The sequence below is a fragment of the Mercenaria mercenaria genome, chromosome 12, assembly GCF_021730395.1.
Source record: "Mercenaria mercenaria strain notata chromosome 12, MADL_Memer_1, whole genome shotgun sequence".
NCBI classification, from domain to species: domain Eukaryota; kingdom Metazoa; phylum Mollusca; class Bivalvia; order Venerida; family Veneridae; genus Mercenaria; species Mercenaria mercenaria.
In genome coordinates, this window is record NC_069372.1 from 40681989 (window position 1) to 40705896 (window position 23908).

At 35.3% G+C, this 23908-nt stretch overlaps 1 protein-coding gene across 6 annotated transcripts in view; it reads right to left on the minus strand.

The window, feature by feature from the left end:
- The window catches only part of LOC123534948 (beta-1,3-galactosyltransferase 1-like), an 80047-nt gene that overhangs the window by 14040 nt on the left and 42099 nt on the right, over positions 1-23908 (minus strand). For 2 of the 6 annotated variants that reach the window (XM_053519817.1, XM_053519816.1), the window contains exons 2-3: positions 10954-11056; positions 9327-9487 (exon numbers count right to left, since the gene is read on the minus strand). The exons of 2 other annotated variants lie outside the window; for them this stretch is intronic. The gene's annotated coding sequence lies outside the window, so the exon portion shown is untranslated. Of the gene's footprint in view, positions 1-2276; positions 2446-9326; positions 9488-10411; positions 10520-10953; positions 11057-23908 lie in introns of those variants that run through there. 2 more of the 6 variants (XM_045317441.2, XM_045317438.2) reach the window with 2 other exon arrangements.

Sequence of the window (23908 nt, forward strand, 5' to 3'; positions counted from 1 at the left end):
GGATTTTGCAAGAACGGTTCACATTCGGCGCTTGTGCGCCTCGTGAGATCCGATCTGAAAAAAATTAACTCGAGCCAAATACAGCATCCCAGATCGAGCTATTAATACGATAACCCTGTTATATGTTATTTGTACTTTTCTCAAATAGGAGGTTTTATGGCTTTTGGTGTGTGGATTACAAGAAACATCTTAAATCTTTAGCCACTTGTACATACACATAACTTAATCTTTTTATATTGCCTATAAGTTAATCTTCTTATATTGCCTATAAGTTAACCTTCCTATATTGCCTAGAAGTTAATCTTCTTATATTGCCTATAAGTTAATCTTCCTATATTGCCTAGAAGTTAATCTTCTTATATTGCCTATAAGTTAATCTTCCTATATTGCCTAGAAGTTAATCTTCTTATATTGCCTATAAGTTAATCTTCCTATATTGCCTAGAAGTTAATCTTCTTATATTGCTTAGAAGTCTACCTTATATTGCCTAAACTCTTTTCGATGTACATTTTTGTACTATTTAAGCAATTAATTCATGTATTCATGTCTTTTACTTCACTGTCTTTGTTACAAAATAAGGGTAGAATTTCTACATTACTAGTATTGTGTTAGAGGACTATGTGCAATGTTAGTCTGGCTATAGCCAATTATGTTATCCTATTATTATTATTATTTTTGTTATTATTATTATTATTATTATTATTATTATTATCGGCCTTGTATCTAGAAATAGAAATAGTGCGTGGCATTAGGAACGCAATATTATTCCGCTAAAGAACAAGTGCATATTTCTCGGGGTAAAGCTAATAATCTTTTTATTACATACCTGTCTATACATATTAAATATCATTCAAATATATATTGATTCAAATATATAAAGATGTACTGAATTTGTTCATTAATCTGAATTAAATTGACAATACTGACGTAAATGAAAAACAACATTAACGCAATGACACACATTACAAAAACGCTACGTACCCTGTATGATATTCAGACGTCAATATGGAAATATATCGACGTTTTTGTTCATCGTAACTTAACGGAGAGTATCAAGAAGTATCTTTAAAAACAATATACGGCCGTACTTTTAGCTACGAAACGTTTACGGAAGACCACTCCGTATAGGTTTGTTGTTGAATTTACTACAGAGGGAATTCAAGTTTATGACGTAATCTATTTTCACAGGAGTCTTGCACGGATTATACTGTCTAACAATACAGCTCCGAGCACCTGCACATCCTTTAAGAAAATATTATCTATTCCATTCGAAAACCTGTGGATTTTTCCATCCACCAATCAAAATCTACAAGTTTAATTAGCTGTTAAATGACCTTCACTCCAAATATTTACAGGAAGTAAAGGTAAATTCAATACCGGCCTGTGGCCGGAAAAAACGAGTAGGCAATAATAGCGAATATAAGTGCTACAGTTTCCCACTTTGACCAATATATCATGTAAGAAACAACTACAGTAAGTTAAACAATGACCTTTTCAGGCATCTACGAGAGAATTACCAATGTAAGGCAGTATGTGAAGATGTAGAGCATTATTTTATTTTTATTCAACGACAAAAGCCTAAACATATAAAGAGTGACTGGGCATCTTCATCTGCTTGTTATTCAAAATCAATGAGCCTTTACCAGAAGAAAATGAAGAGCTATTCATTGAAGTTCAAAGTTATAAAAAAACCCAGAGTAGTTGTTTTGAACAGTAATTTGTATTTCTTACTTTAATATGTCTGTGTCGGTTATTAGGGACGAACAGTAATTCATTAGACGTCTACACACTTCTATGTTATTCCGCGGGACGTTTTACTCCCCGTAGTAAAACACATATATCAGAGGTGAAAAACGAATGATCCGAGACGTATTATTTTCGGGGAAGTACATCCGTCTCATATTAAATAGATCTATTTCTGGCTGTAAACATGCGTAAAAACTTTAAATTTGTTTGGTCCAACTCCTACTTTGGCACATAAACAAGAACAATTCAAAATACTGACAGCTTAAAATGCAACAGGGACACTCAAATTTTAATAAATCATCATGTCGTACACAACTTTTAGCATCACAGGAATCGAGGGTTCAACGCAATAAGGGCGTATCTACATATAATAATCATATGTAGATACGCCCTTATTGCGTTGAACCCTCGGAATACAATACCCTGAAATATCAGTTGTATTTTCAAACTTACAATACAGACGAATATACAAAGACTAGCGTGTTTAAAAACCCATCTTAGTTACACTATGTTATATACACAATACTTACCAGGCAATGTTTGTGTAACTCCTTTGAGAAATGTAGTCCATCTTAAAACTTTCAATGTCTAAAACTATGAATAGCAAGGCTCTACCATTCCCCTCACTTTAACAATTTATTTAAGACATTTGATGCGGTGTAGAATTGTTGAAAATGTTTCGCATATATAACATGATAGCGGTTGTTTCGTGCATATTTTATTGTATTTGTTGAATGATAGGTCTCTCAAATTACCGCAGCCAGCTGTTGTTTACTTACGTCTCTAACATAAACACAACTTTTTATACGCCCGTCTTGGAAAAAAACAGGACGTATAACGTGATTGCGCATGCGTCTGTCCGTCCGTCTGTCCGAGCTTACAGTTGCATACTTTGGTGGCTATAGGAACAGTATTTTTTCTTTGATGTCATTCATTCCGTAAGCTTTTATGTGGCTATTTTTCTTTTACCTGGCTAAAAGAACAACAATAGAGACAACACAAGTGTAGCCACATAAATACCCTTATGTAGGAACGTCCGTCTGTTCGTCAATCACAATTCTTGTCCGGAGCATAACTTAATAAACATTAAAGGCATTAACTTTTAACTTGGCATATAGGTAGATGGCGATTAGACGATGTACAGAGCAGTTAAAACACCTCTGTAGGTCAAAGGTCAAGGTCACAAATTGATTTTAAAAGTCAATATGTCCGTCATATTTCGTGTCCGGAGCATAGCTTATTAACCATTCAAGTTATTGATTTCAAACTTGGCATGTAGGTAGGTAGAGATGTGATGATGTGAGAGAATATAGAGCTTGTCTGCAAGTTAAAGGTCAAGGTCAGAAATTAGGCTCAAAGGTCAAATCTGTCTGTCATTTTTAGTGTCCGGAGCATTACTTGTTAACCATTTAAGGTATTAACTTCAAACTTGCGATGTATGTATACGTACATGTAGGTGGCGATGAGTGGATTCCAGTGAAACTTTACATGAAAGTTAAAGGACCATAATGCTTTAAATTTCTATCTTAAAAATAGATGAAACAGCTTTCCAAATAGATGTTATGCGTACTTACATGGTTAAAAAATACTACTTTTAATATTGCACATGAACAGTTATAGTTAGAGCCATAAAGGGAGGTAATAAAAACAAAAGACTCAATAAAACATTCTAATATATTCAGCAATATTAAAACCTTTGACAAATGTTAAAGAATGTAATTATCAGAAATGGGATTTAACAAGAAGTTAATGTATTTTATGTTGAAACCAGAAAATATGGAAGCCACATTTTAAACAAAGGCATTATGAGCCTTTAAATATGATAAGAAGATGTGTTACTCTCAATAGTCAGGTGTGTACTGTGAAGGTGGGAGGCAATTTGCAATTCACTTCGTTGAAGGTCCTTACCTTTTTGTGATATCTCTTGTACTTTAAGTAAAGATCTCCGTTGGTCGAAGCACATAAGTATCATAAATGCAAATTTATAGTAAAGAACTCACCAAGAAACAGTAAGAGAAATGTCAAAACAACAATCAGAAAAGTCAAAGAAACAGCATATTACATCATTATATCCGACCAAAACTTGAATTCTGCATTACCATCTGACATTCCTCACATAAAATCCAACGAGTATAACTATAAGCAGATCGATACGTTTGCAAAAGCTATAATCGAACAAGCAGTATCACCTTAAAGGACTTAACTTGCAATCCCTTGAAAATCGCAGTTTCCAGACCTCTCTCTCATATTATAATAGTATCATACCCATAAGGAAACTAACATATTTGATCCCGCAGTGTCACATCCAGTATGCAAACTCTTTATTCCAACAACATACCTTCTTTGAATAAGACCGTTTCACAAAACAAGAGGACCACATTAGCCCTAATTCGATCTCCTGGGTATAAAATTACGACATGAAAATATGAAGTTAATGGGTCTTGGGTTCTCCTATTTTTTTCTTGTTGAATTCAATCCATGCTTGTATAATAACTATACACGCACGGGGTTCTCCTAGGCCTTGTGATCGGCAGAATTGTCATAGAAAGGTATACTGTAGCTAGGCACATACACTGCACCGATACTAAGACTTTTGAAATGACACATTTAATTGGGAAGAAGCAGTACGCTAAATATAGTGTCAAAACGGACATTTCTTATACATAATTATATACATATGTGCATAGAAAATAACGGTTTTACTTGAATTCAGGACACGTAATTTTTCTTTGCAATCAACACCGGGATGGTCCTAGAAGACCAACGATTTACTTACATTACGATACAACAATATATACGAAGTGCGTAATCCCATTTTAAGGAACATAGTAGGAAATAGCATGGTTAAGTTTTTAAAGGGGTGAAATCCTAAAGCCTTTACAAGACTACTCAAGGAGCAAGCTACTGTAAAAACTGAAAATATATAGATTTAATGTTATTTTTACGTGCATTTATACGTGTATACATAAACCACATTGAGACTTCTTGCAAATGATCCAAGAATGATTTTTGTTGGGTAGTATAGGTCATATGGCGAATTTCCGGCTTTTGACGATAGAGAATGACCAAAGGTGCCCCATCGTGCATTATTTCATCATGGGCGGGCAAATGTGTAGAACTATTGATCTTCCGTAAGCCAGCTGGATGGCTTCCTCACAAGGAGAAATCAACGCCCCGAACAGGGCTCAAACACGCATCGTTGAGGGACAAGTGATTCGAAGCAAGCGACCGTAACCACACGACCAAGGAGCTCCCCCACCCTCCACACCCGCCAAGATTCGCTAGCGCAGTTCAAGGATTTACAAGAAGTACCAATGTGGTTTATATCCCTCAATACGCAAATAAATAGCACTTAATACTTAAATGAAATGGGTATGACCCACCCAATAAAATCTTGATTATCAGGAGTTACCAGTACCAGTGTTATGTTTTTCTCTTAAGATGTTTATTTTATTCTACTTTCTGTGAATTGCTGGTAACATTTAACGTTTTCCCCCAATAGTTTTTATGACACCGATATAAACTAAATTCAGTAACGGTATGTAGGTTTCCAAGGGTATCAGAATGTTAAAATAAATGTCAGGAGATCGATCTTTTTTTACATATAAATAGAACAGACCGAAAAAACCTGCCCATATTCTGTTGTCATTTGCCTTACGATAAAAATACAGTTCCTGTTTTTTATTCTCAATTTCGTTAAATCCAGTGAAAAATGATATAGCCGTGTCAATTCAGTTTTAGTCTATACCGTCAGAAAAATATATTTAGCTATAATCTAATATTCTTTTTTTGAAACTTTAGTGTCCAATTTTGACAACGCCATTTTGTTCATGTTTTCTGTAAATGCTGTCAGATTGTGGCTGCAATCTCGCAGAAAGGGCCATCTATAAAAGTTTTACACAAATGTTGTTTATACGAAAATAAAAGCTTTTTTTTTCTTTTCATACAGCTCGTCACAGAATCTTATTTGTACTTGATCCTTACACGTACGCAAACATCTACAATTGTACTCTACTGCAAGTATTCGTGGTCACAGTCGGTGTACTGGTAATTCAATATTTAGAAGTAAAGACCTTAAATATTTTTTACACGTGTTTATATTAATGTAGACTACTCGAAGAGAATGTAAAAATTGGAAAGTAAACGCAGCAGCAATTAAAAACAATACAAAAATATGATGAAAGTATGCAATAACGCATTAACGTTGGGTGGCTTCCTAACATGAAGAATTCTACTTCTCAAACAAGATTTCGAACCCATGTCAATGGAAGGCAAGTGACCTCACCATTTTGATAAAGAAAGATAAACTTTTTAAAAAGTGTTCTAAGTGTAAAACTCATTTTTGTGTTTTCAAAGAAAATGTCCAAAATCTGGCTATAAGGAGCGGGTGCATGACAATACTTGTTGACTTGAGTTACACAAATGTTAGCTAGAATCCCAAGATTGCGTTCGACTGATGCAGTTGGCTGCTCGAAATGGACACGATACTTTGGATAATCTACGAATTCTGATATCAATGTAAATATATGTTAATAAAAATCCATGTGTATGGGTTTAAATCCAATATCAGATTTTATTTTAAATGATATTTCAAAGAGCGTTTCTTTTTTCGGAAATGTTTAAAAGGAATATATATATTTATTCCTGTCTCAAGCATATAAATCATATTGAATGAAATACAGCAGGGTGACGTGTACAGCTGAAGTTTACACGGTGAAACAAATACGGTATGATTACGCTCGCCTTTTTACTACACTCATCATTTTACCTAATTTCAGCCAGTATCTGACCATGTAAATTATACTTAAACTTATGATATTGTAAATATATGAATATACATATAAAGAAATATAAAAGAGTAAGCATTTTATTCCATAGAATATTTATTATTCCATTATTTAATACGCTGTAGACAACAAATTAATTCATTACCGTCCGACCACTGAAAAAAAAAGAATCAATGACTCCATTAATTACAATAGACAATGCACTTGTTTTCTTGTAGATCAAGAAAAAATACAGCTGAATGTCGATATCTCGAAATTCCAGCTATCGCAGAGACATTTTCAAGTCACATCCCGAAAACACGTGCACAAAATATTCGAATTCAAAATAAGTCGAATTTCGGTTATTACGAAGTAAACGCTCGACCCCGTGGAATTCGAGATACCGAGTTACAACGGTATATTACGATATTACGTTATACAAAAATCATCCAATCATGTTTCAAACTACAAATTAATATTGATTCATTTGGTTTATTGTTAAAACTAATCAATACTTGTGCATTTTCAGAGCTCACAGCTTTCTACTTTACTGAATGATTAATGCTTTCGACTTACACACAGGATCTGATGTGGGAGCAACACAAAGTCCTAAAATGAAATGAAATAAAAAACATGAAATTCACGTAAAATGGTATTGAAATGTTTTGAACGTACAGACCGGGTTTAGGGTTTATTTCCTCATTTAGAAATATTTTCTACGAAGAGTTGGAGATGTAATTGAATAGAAAATATTTGAATTATGATTGTTTTTGCATTCGAAGGATCGGATCACAAAAAAAGTCAATGGATACTTAACCATAAATATGACAGTAAAGCCTTGGCTTGGAAAATACATTAACCCAATTGTTTCGTCATTTTAAAATTTAAAAAGTCCCCCGCCGCGAAAGCGGGAAGGAGATATGATAAAGGCACTGGCCTCCAGATCGTACTACAACAAAAAAAGAGAAAAAATTCAGGTATCTGGAAACTAATGCTATATTTCTTAAGAAAGCTTTAAAACTTAGACAGACTATAGGTTATGGAAACATATGAGAATTAGTTGTATGTTTAGGGCAAAGCCATTATTTTATTTGGGGACCATACGCCGCTTTTCATGGAATTGCACACTGTGAATCATTGAAGGTTCCATGTGAACCGCCGTATAAATACATCTGCGGGTGTCCCTAAATCATATTCTAATACTTATAACATGTGTTAATGTTGAGTTCTGCTCATCCCGGGGCTAGGTAGCTTGCATTTCCACTACCGTCCATGAACAGGCTCAATCAAACCGAGCCTGCAACATTTTCGTTTATGTCGTGTTGGGCGACCTGTAGTTTTCCACTTTTTTATTTTACTTATTTTTACACTGAAAATTTAAAAGCGTTTATAACGCTTTACTCAAGGTAAATTAATTATAAGTATCTGACTGAAACACATATTCCTCTATAGCGGTTTTGGTAGAGACGGGTGAAAGTTTTATTGCCGCGGCTGTCCTGGTTCGCGGGTATATTTTTTTTCTTGATTTTGGCATTTTTAAGATAGTTTAGAAACAAAAACTCATTTTGAAATGTTCATAATTTGTCAAAACTTCAATTTTAAAGAAAGATTATTTTAGCCAAAATCTGGATGTCAGTGAAATCCGTCCATCTGCCGTCCAATGTCCTTAAGTAAGAAGAAGCTCTATTCTCAGTTGTCCTTCAGTTTTTCAGATTTAGAAGAAGTTGCCGAAAGTGTGTAGGGTTATACACTTTCTACTCGATAGGCCCTCCAATTATAAATCTTAAACAATACAAATCTCAGTTGTCCTTCATTTTTTCAGATTTAGGAGATCTTACCGAACGTATATAGGGTTATACACTTTCTACTCGAGTGGCCCTTTCATATAAATCTTAAACAACACAAATCTCAGTTGTCCTTCTTTTTTTTCAGATTTAGAAGAACTTGCCGAAAGTGTATAGGGTTATACACTTTCTACTCGAGAGGCCCTTCCATTATAAATCTTAAACAACACAAACCTCAGTTGTCTTTCTCTTTTTTCAGATTTAAAAGGACTTGCCGAAAGTGTATATGGTTATACACTATCTACTCGAGAAGCACCCCCATTATAAATCTTAAACAATACAAACCTTAGAAAAATTAAGTTTATTTTTATCCATAAAGTGTATGCTACCTTAAGGCAAATTAACCTTTACCCTGCTAAATTTCTAAAATAGACTGGTCCATCATTCGATTTGGGCAATACCATTTATTATTTGAAGGGGTGTTTACTAAAAATTTACTGACTGAATAGCGAACAGTGCAGACCATGATCAGTCTGCACGGATGTGCAGGCTGATCTTGGTCTGCACTGGTCGCAAAGGCAGAATCACTTGTCGCCAGCAGGCTAAGGGTTAAATTAACATTTAACCCACTTCCATTTTAAAACACGATGGGAGAGTATTACTGTCTTGTCTCAAAATTGGTCTTGTTTTTAAAATAGGACATGGATTCATAATCTGAAAGGGATCTAGCTGTGTAAAATTTAATAAATAGAAGTTATTGCAAGAGTGTCTTTTTATTCAACGAGTTTAATAATTTCAATGTGGAAAGTCACAAATGTAATATTCTTTTTATCACATGATAGCTTTTCTTGCATCTACTTTAAGTAATGGTTTTATTACACTCCTGCGACGTCAAACATGTGGTCAAGGCTTATTCCATTCAAGTCTATAATATCTTGTCGTAAGGCACATGTCAAAGTTGACATATTAATTAATTCAAAGTGAAAAATGGGAATCTGGTAGATCTCATCACTTTTTTGAGTCTATATACCTGTTAAAGCTTTTATGATATCCGCTTCTACTAAACATGTGTTGCCAAGGTGGCAGATCAGGGTGGACCTCTGCTGCGATGTTAGAGGCGAATGGCGGGACAACAACGAAAGATGCATTTTGCCTTTGTGACATACCCCATTCACTAGTGGCTCATAACACCTGTAAACAAGGGCAATATGCTGATAATCTGTGTAACCTGATTGGAAGGTAACTAAAAAGAAAAACGTCTATAGTTGGACTGATTTTTGTTCTTTTATATCGTTAATTGATTTTGAATGCTTTGTCATATCGGATTCTTTCATTGGATGTATAGGTGCAGATTGGCATATCCGGCTTAAGGGTAACTGTTTGGGCGATAACCAAGCTCTGCTGAGTTACAGTGTAAACCGTTACCCGAGAGCCTGATATTCTGACCTACACCTACAACCAGTGACAGGATCTTTTTCTAACATGCCATACTCAACAAACAAAAATCAAATCAAACAAACACTTTTCTTATTACTAATTTTCTTACTGTAGTGTATTAAAAGAGCGCAGGAACTTTACATCAAACAGTAAGAGAACGAACGTCATGACCCTTAAAAGACTAAAAAAAAGGATATAGTTTCAGTTTTGTTTCATAATCTGCAGTGAAACGTTATTTTGTTTTCGCAAAATAACATTTTTAATCGAGAAAAATATTGAAAGGATAATAAAAGAACTATTACGGTATTTGATTATACGTAAAAATGATAATTACTTCAAGAAATAATACATGTATCTCGTTATTTGTCATTTACTGCATGAGAGTCATTATACAACCATTGAAATCCATGTCTTGTATATGCAAAAGAGAAATCGTTCTAGTCGGTGTATATAATTCATGTTGGTTTAAAAGTCATTTTATATAATTAAGGCTGTTGAAATGAGAAATGTAAAGCCGCCTTTTCATGATAACATTTGTATATTTTTATGACAGTCCTAAAAGTTATCTTAAACATCTTTTATCAGTACGCTTTTGTGTCACAGACAAGGTTTCACCAGGGAATTTAAGTGTCTACGAAGTTTCAATTATATTTACATAACGTGCATTCATGGTCTTACGTTCGTATTGTCCCTTTTCTGACGTCAGAGCAACTCGGCCATTCAGCGATGTATCAGTAAAGATTCCAGTTTCCGGCGAAGAACATCCTTTAAACTCGCTTCAAATAAAACCATAGTGAGTCATTAATTTTGATAATACAGTAATTAGTGAGTTATGATTGAAATGCAAAGGCAAACCAAAGTATATAAAAAGTGAGGCGGCCATTTTAACATATTAACTTTGCAACTTATCATTTCGTTCTTGCATTTCCTTTCCGGTGTGGTTGTCTTCAAGGTGGCCAAAGTGAGTACAATTTACTTTCCTCCGCACAAAACGTCTGCTATCAGCTCTCATTACTTTTTCTCAAACACTTCGCATAACTGCATAAGTGTGTATGTTATCTACACAGTCCAAGAAAAGCAGTTGGGCGAAATGTTTGACTTCGGAAAAGGACTGATGATAGACGCTTGGTGTGGAGGAAAGCACTCATTTTGTTGTTTTTACTACACTTTATTATATAAAAGTCTGTTAAGTAATAAGGAAAATATAGGCAAAATGATACTTGAAACGAGACGTTTTCTTCGTCTGTATGGTATTGCAGAATGTCACGTATTCTGTCCCCATTGTAGTTCCGTCCTCTCTACCTCAAACCAGTCACCAAGAAACTGTTTATAAAATAAAAAACTAACTACTTTAATGAAAATAAAGTTGACAGTATAAAGATATTTACGTCTGTAATCTCGAAAAAATAAAAGGTAACGGTAGATTTCCCGGAAGCATAGAACACCCTAAACACAGCTATATACAGAGCCATGTATCGCAATATACCCGCAACAAAAAAATACCGTAACGAAATATATAGCAGACAGGTTGCTTCAAAAAAATCCAACAATGAGTATATTTATAATTTACAAATATATGCAAAATACAAAAATAGGTAAGGGGTAGATAAAAGGTAGGGGTGGTGGGGAAAGTGGAAAAAAAGCAAGAATGAATAGTGAACAGGGAAGTCCTCGCTCGAAAAACGCAGTCTCCCTACACCACAAACCACAGCAGCGCCATAGTGCGTACACAAGATAGACAGACTAACAGACACACAGAAGCAAAACAAAACAACACAGCTGAACATCGCCTAGGACACACAAACAGATCAAACATGCAAAAAAATCCAACACATCCGGGCACCTTCCAGGACGTTCGGCGACCATAATTATGGTGGGCACCTAACCTCACTCGTAATAAAAGGAGACGGGGAGAAGGGGAGGGGTGTAGGGTAGAAAGAAACACCAACAACAAAAAATACAATATACGTAACATAACATACGAAACAGACGAAAAATATATATGGGAACCGCCTTGGAACGGTCAGTGACCCATGTAAAGGAAACTGATTGTTTAAACGTGTTTAGGTCATGTCAACCTCACACTGACCCTATTAACATTATTTAGTTAGACAAGACAGTGTAAAAGATAAATCCCCATTGAAAAAGGCTCTTACATTAGTGACAAATAACCAGCTTATATATAGGATCAATCTATAATAACACAAATGAACTCAACAAAAAGTTTGAAGTCAGAGCATCAATTGCCTAACATTTGAGCTCACGACTATTAAAGATGCAAGTCATAATTCCACTCCCTCCGTCCGTTTTTGTTGGAATTAGGAGAAAAAACTTCACGGAGATCTACACATTATTACATACACATTAAGTTACACTGGTACCGGAAACGTTAATATTTTTCCATACACTGACGCCTGAATTTCATATCGGGTCTTTTTTATTAAGTTCAGTACTGTCAATCCTATTCAGGCTATTGAACAAATTTATTATATTTACATTATATTTATACGTGTAGATGTGTATGTTAAAAAGGTTATTATTTTTGCCTCGGGAAATATGCACTCGTTCTTCAGCGGAAGAATATTGCGCTCCTAAAGACCTGCAATAAATTGCATAATTGAATAGAGGATATATGAAATAGTAGGTACATGTACAATTTGATAGAATGAGAAAATCAGGATATGTATAACATGACTTTTTGATAGGGTCAGTTTTGCCTGTTTACGGCCATCTAGAGAGTATTCTTCATACGCATGTGATTTGGTTCAGAATAGTGGAAAAAAGAGTCTGTCAACCCCATATTTATTGTGGCTGGAATTTTTTCTCTTGAATAGTTCTGTTGAGTGCAGGTATTTAGTGGGTTTAGAATGCAGGTAAAATTGCAGAAGTGTCCAGTGTCTATATAGAACATATTGTAAAAATAATTGTAGTCTTTGGTCATTATACGTATTTTGCTTATTGCGCTATCTACAAATGGCAATATCTGAACATTGTCCATATAATCCTTCGTTCATTAAAGTAAGCAACTACTTTAAAATCTTTAACTGAAGGAAGTAATTCAAATTTTGATAAATCGACATTTGCTGCATTAGAAATCAGTAATAAACGTTATTAAAAATTTAAAACAGACTCAAAGGTCAAGTTTATAGACAAGGTATATAGGTATATAAGTCAAGATTGTAAAATACTTAGATCTATTAAAGCTGTGTACTCATGTCATTATGTGCTTGAATCATGAGACAAACACTGGGCAAAAATACCACCCAGCATGTTTGCTTTATTTGTAGAAAACATTACCATTTAGTAAGGAAAGCTTGACACTTGAATTCCACAGTACTAGCTAATGTATAATTCTTCAATTATTTGCTGATGATTTGGTCATAGGTTGCCAAATTTAACAACACCCTATTAATTGATGAGCCACAGGGTTGGTTGGTACCATCTGTGGGAATTAATTCTGATGGTGATTTTTAGAAAGATATATAAACATAAAGTTAGATAATATGTGATAGCATTGTATTGGCGTTAGCATTTTGTGTGGTATCCTCCTGTTTATATTTCTGCCCTTTGATACACTTCCGTGATATTTGCCAAGTAACAGAAAAGATATTCTAACACACCCTGACAACATTTTGGTAATATTTAGTCACATTTTCACATCCAAGTTTATCTAACCTTTAGACATGATCATTTGCTTCTCAATAAAATGTACTCAGCATGCTTAAAATGAAAACTGTGACATTGCGATACTTACAGGACAGTACCTATAGCCACTGTGATAAATCATACCACTTTAAGAAAAAGTATCAGCTTAGATTAATGTTTGTCCATACAGTTTCTTAAACAAATGCAAAATTTCACAGATTTAAATACTCAGTAATGTATGAATGAAGAAAACAAATATCCTTATTACATAATACCATAGCATGACAATGAAAAACTGTCCAGCTTTAGGGAAAACAGTTACAGAATAGAAAATAAACAAGTATTGGTTTGCACAAGGATAAAAACCATAGCCAAAACACAATGTGTTGTTGATACTAATCCCCAATGATTACGTGATTTCCGCCGAAACGAGAGGAAGAGTCCATTTTATGATGACAATAACAATTCATAATGCTTGCACATTATTTGACAAGTAAATATTAGTATTAGTTTCATTTTATCTACTAGTATATCGTTTTTTTTTTTTACTAGAGCTATCCTTTGTGAATCTCCTTGAGCAGTCATGTGGAGGCTTTATTAGGATTCCACCACTTCGATAACTTAACCATGCTATTTCCTACTCTGTTCTCTAAAATCGGATTACGCACTTCGTTGTACATAAGATGAAATTTAAGCAAATAAAAATAGAATCTTGAAAGAGAAGACCCGGGTATGGGGCTAAATATTGTTTTATCGTAATGTAAGTAAGTCGTTGGTCGATATTATAACTGCATTTAAAAATACATCACGCTATCTGGATGATATTCTTAATATGGATAATCCGTTTTTTGGTCAATTGGTGGGTACTATTTATCCTAGGGAGCTTCAGTTAATTAAAACTAACAATTCGGATACTGATGCTTCGTTTTTAGATTTACATCTCTCTATTTATGACAATATTATACATACAAAAATTTATGACAAGAGGGATGATTTTAACTTAAGTATCGTAAATTTTCCCCATTTGGATGGGGATGTACCTCAGGCTACATCTTATGGGGTATATATTTCTCTATTAATTCGGTTTGCCAGAGCGTGTAGTCATGTCAAGCATTTCAATGAACGTAATCTATATATTACAAGTAAACTTCTTCAGCAAGGCTACCGTTATTACAAATTGCGTAAATATTTTGCTAAATTTTACTATCGTAATTCTGATTAAGTTTTAAAATTCAATAGTAATTTAAAGACACTTCTGCGGGAAGGTATTTCTAAACCCGTTTTTTATGGGGATGTGGTTTACAAACTTCGTAAGATCTTGGGTCATGGTAATTTTCCAAATGTATTTGGTAAAATTATAAAACGTTTTATTAAAAGAGGTTACGACCCAACTATTTTGAGACATACCGCATGTTTAGTGTTCAACCCTTTTACAGTTGGACACTACGCTTCCCTCTTTGATTGTGTCTGACGGAAGAGGGGGAGGACTCTATGATAAGCAGTTTTTAAATCCTACCAGGACTGAACTGTTTTGAAATCTGTCTTCTGGCCTGTTTCGTCGGGCCCTTAAGGGTGTTTCTCTTGTTGCTCTGTCTTCTGAAAAGGCATTAAGTACATACGTTTTTGGTTCTAAAGGTTTGCTTTTTATATTTTTATACACGAGCATTTTTTGTTTTACATGCCATGCCTTTTTGTTTCCATTACGTGTGTTAGAGATTCACCTGGAGGGGATTACTTTTATTTACACTGTCCCGTGTCTTTGGAACATGGTGGGGGTAAGAGTGAGGTTGGGTGCGCACCATAAACCGGTTTAAGCTCACCAGTGGTGTTTTTGCCACTGACCGTTCCAAGGCGGTGCCCCACTGTGTTCCTTTGTTTGTTCGTTTTGTCCTCTTGTGTAGGCTTTGTATGTGTGCGCGTGTATGTGTGTGTGTTCCTTTGTTTGTTCGTTTTGTCCTCGTGTGTTGGCTTTGTGTGTGTGCACGTGTATGTGTGTGTTTGTGGTGTGCACGTCTGCGTGCTGTAGGTTTCGTTTTGGAGAGGCTGCGATTTTGGTACGTGGCATTCCCTGTTTGATATTTTTCTTTGTTTTTAGGACCATCCCGGTGTTGATTGCAAAGAAAAATTCCGTATCCTGAATTCGTTCCTGCAAAGAAAAATTCCGTATCCTGAATATGTTCCATCATTTCACAGGCAATACTTGTTAAGGATATATGGATATATGTCTTTAGTTGCCAGCCTGGGATTTTTAGCCCTCCTTGTATACTGGATCGAAGCAACCGCAATCTTCCATCTAATGGGGCTTGACCAGTTTTGGTGATAGTTTGAATATATCGTTTTATGACTAGAGCTGTCCTTTGTGAATCTACTTGAGCAGTCATGTAGAGGCTTTATTAGGATTTCACCCCTTTTATAACTTAACCATGCTATTTCCTACTATGTTCCTTAAAATAGGATTACGCACTCCGTTGTACATTAGATTAAATTTAACCAAAGAAAAATGAAATCTGAAAGAGAAGTCCCGGGTATGGGGCAAAATATTGTTGTATCGTAATGTAAGTAAGTCGTTGGTCTTCTATGACCATCCCAGTGTTGATTGCAAAGAACAATTCCGTGTCCTGAATTCGTGTAAAAACTGTTATTTTCTATGCACATATGTATATAATTATGTATAAGAAATGTCCGTTTTGGCACTTATTTAGCGTACTGCTGCTCCCCAATTCAATGTGTCATTTCAAAAGTCTTAGTATCGGTGCAAAGTGTATGTGCCCAGCTACAGTATGATACCTTTCTCTGATAGTTCTGCCAATCACAAGGCCAAGGAGAACCCCGTGCGTGTTATACAAGCACGGATTGAATTTAACAAGAAAAAATAGGAGCCTCCGCGACAATGGTTTCTTATTTGTCTGTCGTAATTTTATACCCAGGAGATAGAATTAGGGCTAATATGGTCCTCTTGTTTGTGAAACGGTGTTATTCAAAGAACGTTTGTTGTTGGAATAAAAAGTTTGCATACTGGGTGTGACATTGCGGGATCAAATGTATTAGATTCCTTATGGAGTTTATGCATTATCTTTGGTGGTCAATCTTTTTCGATAGCGTTAGCAAAATGCATTACCATAATTGTCAGGTCAGTTTGCTGACCATTTCTCTAGATTCTCTTGTGTAAAAGTTATAAGTTTTGTTTCACAGATAACCTTTGAACTTGAGCAATGTTGTTTCATCATTTCACAGGCAATACATGTTAAGGATATAGGCCTATAGTTGCTAGCCTCGGAGTTTTCGCCTTCCGTGTATACTGGAGCGAAGCGACTGCATTCTTCCATCTACTGGGGCTTGACCAGTTTTTAGCGATAGTTTGAATATATTGTGTTATGACTAGAGCTGTTCTTTGTCAATCTCCTTGAGTAATCTTGTAGATTCATTATTAGGATTATACCCCTTCAATAACGTAATCATGCTATTTCCTACTATGTTCCTTAAAATGGGATTACGCACTTCGTAGTACATAAGATGAAATTTAACCAAAGAGGAATGAAATCTGAAAGGAAAGTCCCGAGTATGTGGCTTAATATTGTGATATCGAAATGTAAGTAAGTTTTTTTAGCTCCTAGGACCATCCCAGTGTTGATTGCAAAGATTAATTCATTGTCCTGAATTCGGGGTAAAAACGTTATTTTCTATGCACATATGTATATAATTATGTATAAGAAATGTCCGTTTTGACACTATATTTAGCGTACTGCTGTTACCCAATTCAATGCGTCATTTCAAAAGTCTTAGTATTGAGGCAAAGTGTATGTGCCCAGCTACAGTATGATATATTTTTTTGTATGATATTTCTGCCGATCACAAGGCCTAGGAGAATCTCATGCATGTATAGTTATTAACAAGAGGGTCATGATGACCCTGGATCGCTCACCTGAGTAATATGAGCTACATGTTTCAAATGTCAAACTGATGATAAAATATTAAGAAAGTCAGTAGGTCACATTCATGGTCAATGAAATTCAGTTTTACGATTTGTGTGCAAAACTGTGTATGTCATCAAAATGTCAAGGCTGTATCTTAAAAAACAAGAAAGTAGGTCAGTAGGTCAAGGTCACAGTCAAGTGACATCATATTACTTGGGGTCATCAGGTAATTATACTTAAACAGCCTTGGAAATACGATCAGATGATTTTTAAGTATTTTTTCCTATATTACTCACATAATAATCAAGTGACCCAGGGCGGGGCCTCTTTTAACCCCAGGGGCATAATTTGAACATTTTGGTAGAGGACTACTAGACAATGCATTATACCAAATATTAAAAGCCTAGGTTGTACGGTTTCAGACAAGAAAATTTTAAAAGCTTTTTCCTATACAAGTCTATATAAAACTTGGGACCGCCAGGGCAGGGCCTCTTTTCACCCCAGGGGTACAATTTTAACAATTTTGGTTTAGGACCATAAGACAATGCTACATTACAAATATCAAAGGTCTAAGTGTTGTGGTTTCAGACAAGAAGATTTTTAAACTTTTTTTCTTATATGAGTCTATGTAAAACTTGGGACCCCCGGGGCGGGACCATATTTGACCCTAGGGGGATAATTTGAAAAATCTTGGTAGATGACCACTCGATAATGCTACATACCAAATATCAAAGCCCTAGGCCATGTGATTTTGTACAAGAAGATTTTCAAAGTTATCCCAATATAAGTCTATATAAACCATGTGACCCCCGGGGCGGGGCCATGTTTGACCCTAGGGGAATAATTTGAACAATATTGGTAGAGGACCACTAGATGATGCTTCATACCAAATATTAAAGCCCTAGGCCATGCGGTTTTGTACAAGAAGATTTCCAAAGTTTTCCCTATGTAAGTCTATATAAACCATGTGACCCCCGGGGCAGGGCCATATTTGATCCTGGGGGAAAATTTGAACAATTTTATTAGAGGACCACTAGATGATGCTACACACCAGATATCAAAGCCCTAGGCCCAGTGGTTTTGGGCAAGAAGATTTTTAAAGTTTTTCCTTTTGGTTGCCATGACAACCAGAGTTCTGCATGGAATAAAATTCTTTGAAAAATTTTGAAAGGGGACCACCCAAGGATAATTCCTGTGAAGTTTGGTGTAATTCTGCCAAGTGGTTTTCAAGGAGAAGATTTTTTTTAGAAAATGTTGACGGACGGACGACTGACGACACACGACGCACGTCACACGACGGACGACGTACATTGAGCGGTCACAATAGCTCACCATGAGCCTTTGGCTCAGGTGAGCTAAAAATACCACCCGAGACAGTTACTTCATATTGTCATGTCGTAATTTTATACCCAGAATATCGAATTAGGGCTAATGTGGTCCTCTTGTTTGTGAAACGGTGTTCTTCAAAGAATGTATGTTGTTGGAATAAAGAGTTTGCATACTGGGTGTGACATTGTGGGATCAAATATGTTAGATTCCTTATGAATATGATATTATTATGATAAGTTTCAACAAGATAATACTTTATTTTATAGAATATAATGAGAGAGAGGTCTAAAAACTGCGATTTGCAAGAGTTGCAAGTTAAGGTGTTTAAGATGATACTGCTTGTTTGATAATAGCTGTTGCATACGTATCGATCTGCTTATAAATATACTCGTTGAATTTTATGTGATGAATATCAGATAGTAATGTAGCATTCAAGTTTTGGTCGGACATAAACTTGTTATATGCTGTTACTTTGACTTTTCTGATAGTTGTTTTGACATTTCTCTTGCTGATTCTGGGTGAGTTCTTTACTTTTGCAGTTATGATATTTGTGTTCCTTTACCAAATGAGATCTTTACTTAAAATGACGCTGGTGTATTTTGTTTATTCTATTAATTTGATAATTATATTGACAATTACATTATATGTGTAATTGTAAATACCTCTTGTCTTTTTCTTTCAAGTAGTCTCTAGTACCCCATATTTATCTGGGTTGAACTTCATTGACCAGTCCTTTTCCTATGCTTCTGGGGAATGGAGATCATTTTGCAGAATTTATGTAACAAGTTAGGATTTCTGCATGAGATACATTGGTGTAATATGCAAATAATCTACTGCAACAATAAGAGCTACAGCTTTGAAATTTTGCACACTTATTTATCGCCATTAGATAACTACGTAGGCCAAGAACCATAGCTTTAACATGCATTTATCAGAATTTTGGCCCTTTTTGTACTTGGATATTCTGAATTGTAACTCATTTCTTAACCATAACTTTATCCTGCATTTTGTCAGAATGTTGGCCCTTTTTGTATTTGGATATTCTGAATTGTAACTAATTTCTTACATACTGTCCATCACTTACAGACTAGCGATGACACCCGTTGGCGGTGCTCTTTCTTCAAATAAGTAATTGTATGATAAGCAGGTCCTGATCCAGGACCGGGCACAGGTGTTCTGTGCCCCTCTGCCCGCCCCCTCCCCTCCCCCACTCAAGTTTGTTGAAAGGTTTACGTATATTAATCAAAATTGCACCGAGTTGTTTTGGAAAAGAAATAATACTTTTTCATTATTCAGACTCAAACATACACCAGATGCCACCATTACATCCTTGTATTTCAAAACTTACAAGAGGGCCCCCCGAGTCCCATAAAATGTGTGCGGTACCCCTTGCGGTGCCACAAATTTATACCAAAAAGTGCATCAGATGCCCATATTTCATACTCTTATTTCAACTATTACCCCCCAAACACGAGCGGAGCCCCCCCCCCCCCACCCTCCCGTCCCTTGTAAATGACACATTTGTTCTCTACTTGTTCGTTCATACCCCTGCCCATTCAAATATTTCTTGATTCTGGCCTGATAACTACGAGAGGAAAAGAGTGTTTTCATTAATTGCTTTATTCAATATGTATGCAAAGGTTACGGTTTACACAAATTGCAGGTCCTTCACTGTACTTTGCTATGCCGGATAAGTTTTTCATGCACATTGCACTTTCTCTGAATAGGTAACGTTTCAGCAAGATCCATTCAATAGTGTTTTGAGTTATGCTCTGGACACAGTGAAGGTCTATAAGGCCTTTCGTGAGAAATTGTTTAAAGTTGTTTTTTTTTCTATTTTAGCACAGGTGGCATCTAACGGAGCCGAGCGTCACCATTTGAGAAAAAATGGAGGAGGACATATATAATGATGGTACAAAGTTTGATGAAGGTCCATCAAAAACTCATGAGAATTGTAAAGGTATTTCTCCTATAAGCTGTAGCTGCCCTTAAAACGGACCTAGTGTACGCTTTAAAACAAATATGCGAGTGGACTTATCATGATGCCAAAGACCAAGCTTGATAAAGATTTATCATGCAGTTCATGAGAAGAGGTAATTTAATAGTATAGTTTAAAGCTATATTTTATCTCTAGCAGTCCCTTAAAGGGACAAAACGCCACTATTTGAAAAATAAAAACTTGATAAAGGACCTTACAGTGATACTTAAGACCAGTTTGATATGATAAATCAAGCGGTTTATGAGAAGTCGTTTAAAAGTGTTTCACTTGTTAGCTCCAGCAGCCCCTTAAAACGGACTAAGCGTCCATATTTGAATAAAACTATGAAAAGGCCTTATAATGATGCTACAGACAAAATTGGATGAAGATCAAGCAAGCGGTACATGAGAAGACGTTGCTTTCTTTTAGCTCTAGTGACTCTTGTCGGGTATAGTAAACATATTGTGAACACGCCGTCGACGACGACGGACGTAAAGCAATAGGTCCTTAGACTAACGTCATGTCGATGCCACCTTATGTGTTTAACTACAAAAAATGAACACTTTTCTCAATTGAGCAACAATATAGGGTATAACTTTTATTTTGTTAAATTAAATTCAGACCTATAGGTATATAGAGACTTAGCTCATCTATAATTTTTCAATAAAAATATTTAAGTGCTAGAATGAGAAATGTTTCATAAGAATGACGACCTTGATCATTCTCTAAGCTTGCGTCGTCGAGAGTTGCTTCACAGCTAGCTAAATTTCTATTACACGCAATTAAAAATTAGACAAAACTCCAAATTACTGTTTTAATACTCATTAAGTGCGTTACTTTTTGACGCTCCTCCATTAACTCGTACAATTCTGAATTATATATAATTGACTTACAGATATATTACATAACATACTCACCTGCAATGAAGGTATCATAGCCTTACCTTTCGTAGAAAATGCAAATTCTGCCTTCTCCCTTTGTGTTAAACTGTCATTTTGGGATTATAGATTTTCACACACTTGGGAGACTCTGGAGATTGTCTCTTGAGAAAAGAATGGTCGTCTTGGAATGCTTTGGTCGTTATTATGTTTAAAAATATCGATTTGAATTTGGTTGAATTTAATTTAATCTAAAATTTATAAAAAAAATATTATGTTTAACCGTCCGCTAATGTTATTAACTGATAATCTGACGTTCGACTGGTAGACGGATTACCCATTTAAAGACACACCAAGACCTAGTGTTCTATTTTCGTCCACAAAACCTTCATGAAATCATTCTTATAATTCAGATAGTATAAATTGTCCACCTGAAAACATTTAGTATAGCTGTATAGTCCAGTAGAATAATAGAAAAAAAAAGAAACTGAACCTTGCAGACGGTTATATACAAGGTTTTATTGCAGTTTTCTGTCATTTAATTTATATTGATAAAGAAACTGCATAAAAAGATTTGTTATAGTATCTAACCGAAAATAACTGTGTAACTTTTAAATAAGGCCACAGCATTGTTTACTTCTGCGGTAGATTATTTGCATCAACTTTAACCTTTCCAAATAGCATGTTTCATTAGAAGGGACTTGATCCGCGTAAAACCGAAAATAACATAGTCTTACGTCTACAATATGTTTTTAGTTTTGTTATCATTGCCCACATATCATTGATGATACTATGTATAACTGTATTTGGATATAAGGAGGCATGTAAATTAGAGTGCGGTCGGGTTGCTGTTGCCTATAGATGCCACACACGAAAAATGAAGTAAATAGGAAGAATCAACCTGCTATTCCTAATTCAGCTAGTATTCTTATGTTTATTATGGCAGTTAATAAGAAATAATAAATCTCTTTAGGTTCAGCGAGTATCCAGCATTAGAAATGTGTACTGGAAAAGTGAAATGGGATATAGATAGCTTAATTAAGGGATACAGCGGCCAGTCGGTTAGCAGATAGACTGGAGCTGAATTGTACAGGTCTGAGGGGGCTTTCCAGATTTAGATTGTTTTTTGTTTTTTTGAAAGAAGAATTTGCTCCTTTCTGTGAATACAAAAGTAAACAATGAGGACTGACATATGTCTCGTCTGTAGCAGTTTAGCAGATCAGTAATGATATGCTGACATACGAAAACGCCTTCTCTGTATACGTTAGAAAAGTGTATGCATTGTTGTAAGTTGTCATATTTTCTTTCAGGAAGCGCTTAATTCCCTGGATACAACTTGTATACATCTGCCTTAATAAAGACCAGTCTAAAAGTCATTTATCTGTCCAGCTACGAAAAAGATCCATCATGGCTTAACTTAACCCTGCTGCTCATGTCATTTTCGACTATTTTCAGGTAACATGTTTTTATGAAACCTTTGTCAATGTGACAAAAATTGGCATATAACAAGAAAATATCCAAGTTAAACTCTATTTTTATAAATATGTATATGCCGCTCAAGTTTTAATATTTATATACATGTATATATTTTGATTCTTCATACACAAATATCTTTTGATAATGTAGTGCCTTGTTATATTTTTTAATTAATATTGAAAATGTATTTTTGTTTGTTTGCTTTGGGTGTATCGCCGTTTTTCAACAGTATTTCAGGTTATGATATGTATCGGTGAGCAGTCAATCTCAGCAGTGTTCCTGGACTTTGCACTAGTAACTGATCTGCGCATGCGCAGTACACTAACACGTTCTTTACTTCCTCTCAGTATTTTATTTAAAAAAAAACAGGTTCTAGAGTGTTTTAGCTTTCCTAAATAGTATAAACAGTGGTAAAATATCTTTATTTTCAAGTCCCAATTCAACTTTGGTAAGATTAGCAGGTATTTGTAACGGCATTTAGTTTTATTATACTCCCGCCGTGACCTCTGACCCCATTTCTCAACCGGAAGTTTACAATTTTTTAAAACCGGAAGTTTAAACAACATGGCTTTTACAGGTATTTTGTTTGTTTTTTGTTGTTTTGCCATGAGTATCTTAATTTGTGGCAATGGTAAGTCCTGCCTAGAGTTAGATAGCTCTATCCCTCGTCCCTGCCACAGACCAAATAGTTATATTACTCAAAAGTTTGCAGGTTGGCTACTTGATTTTCAAAAAGAAAAAGAATGTGGACATGGTAGACGTCTCAAGAGTCACAAAAAGGTATCTTTTTATTTTGTTGCTTTCAATTTCAGCAGATATTGAATTAAATCCTGGCCCTACTGACTTCCCTTGTGGCACATGTGACACTAGCGTCTTGGACACCGACCCAGCCATTGATTGTGACTCTTGTGGTTCCTGGTTCCACATCCAGTGTGAATCCTTTGACCCAGAATGT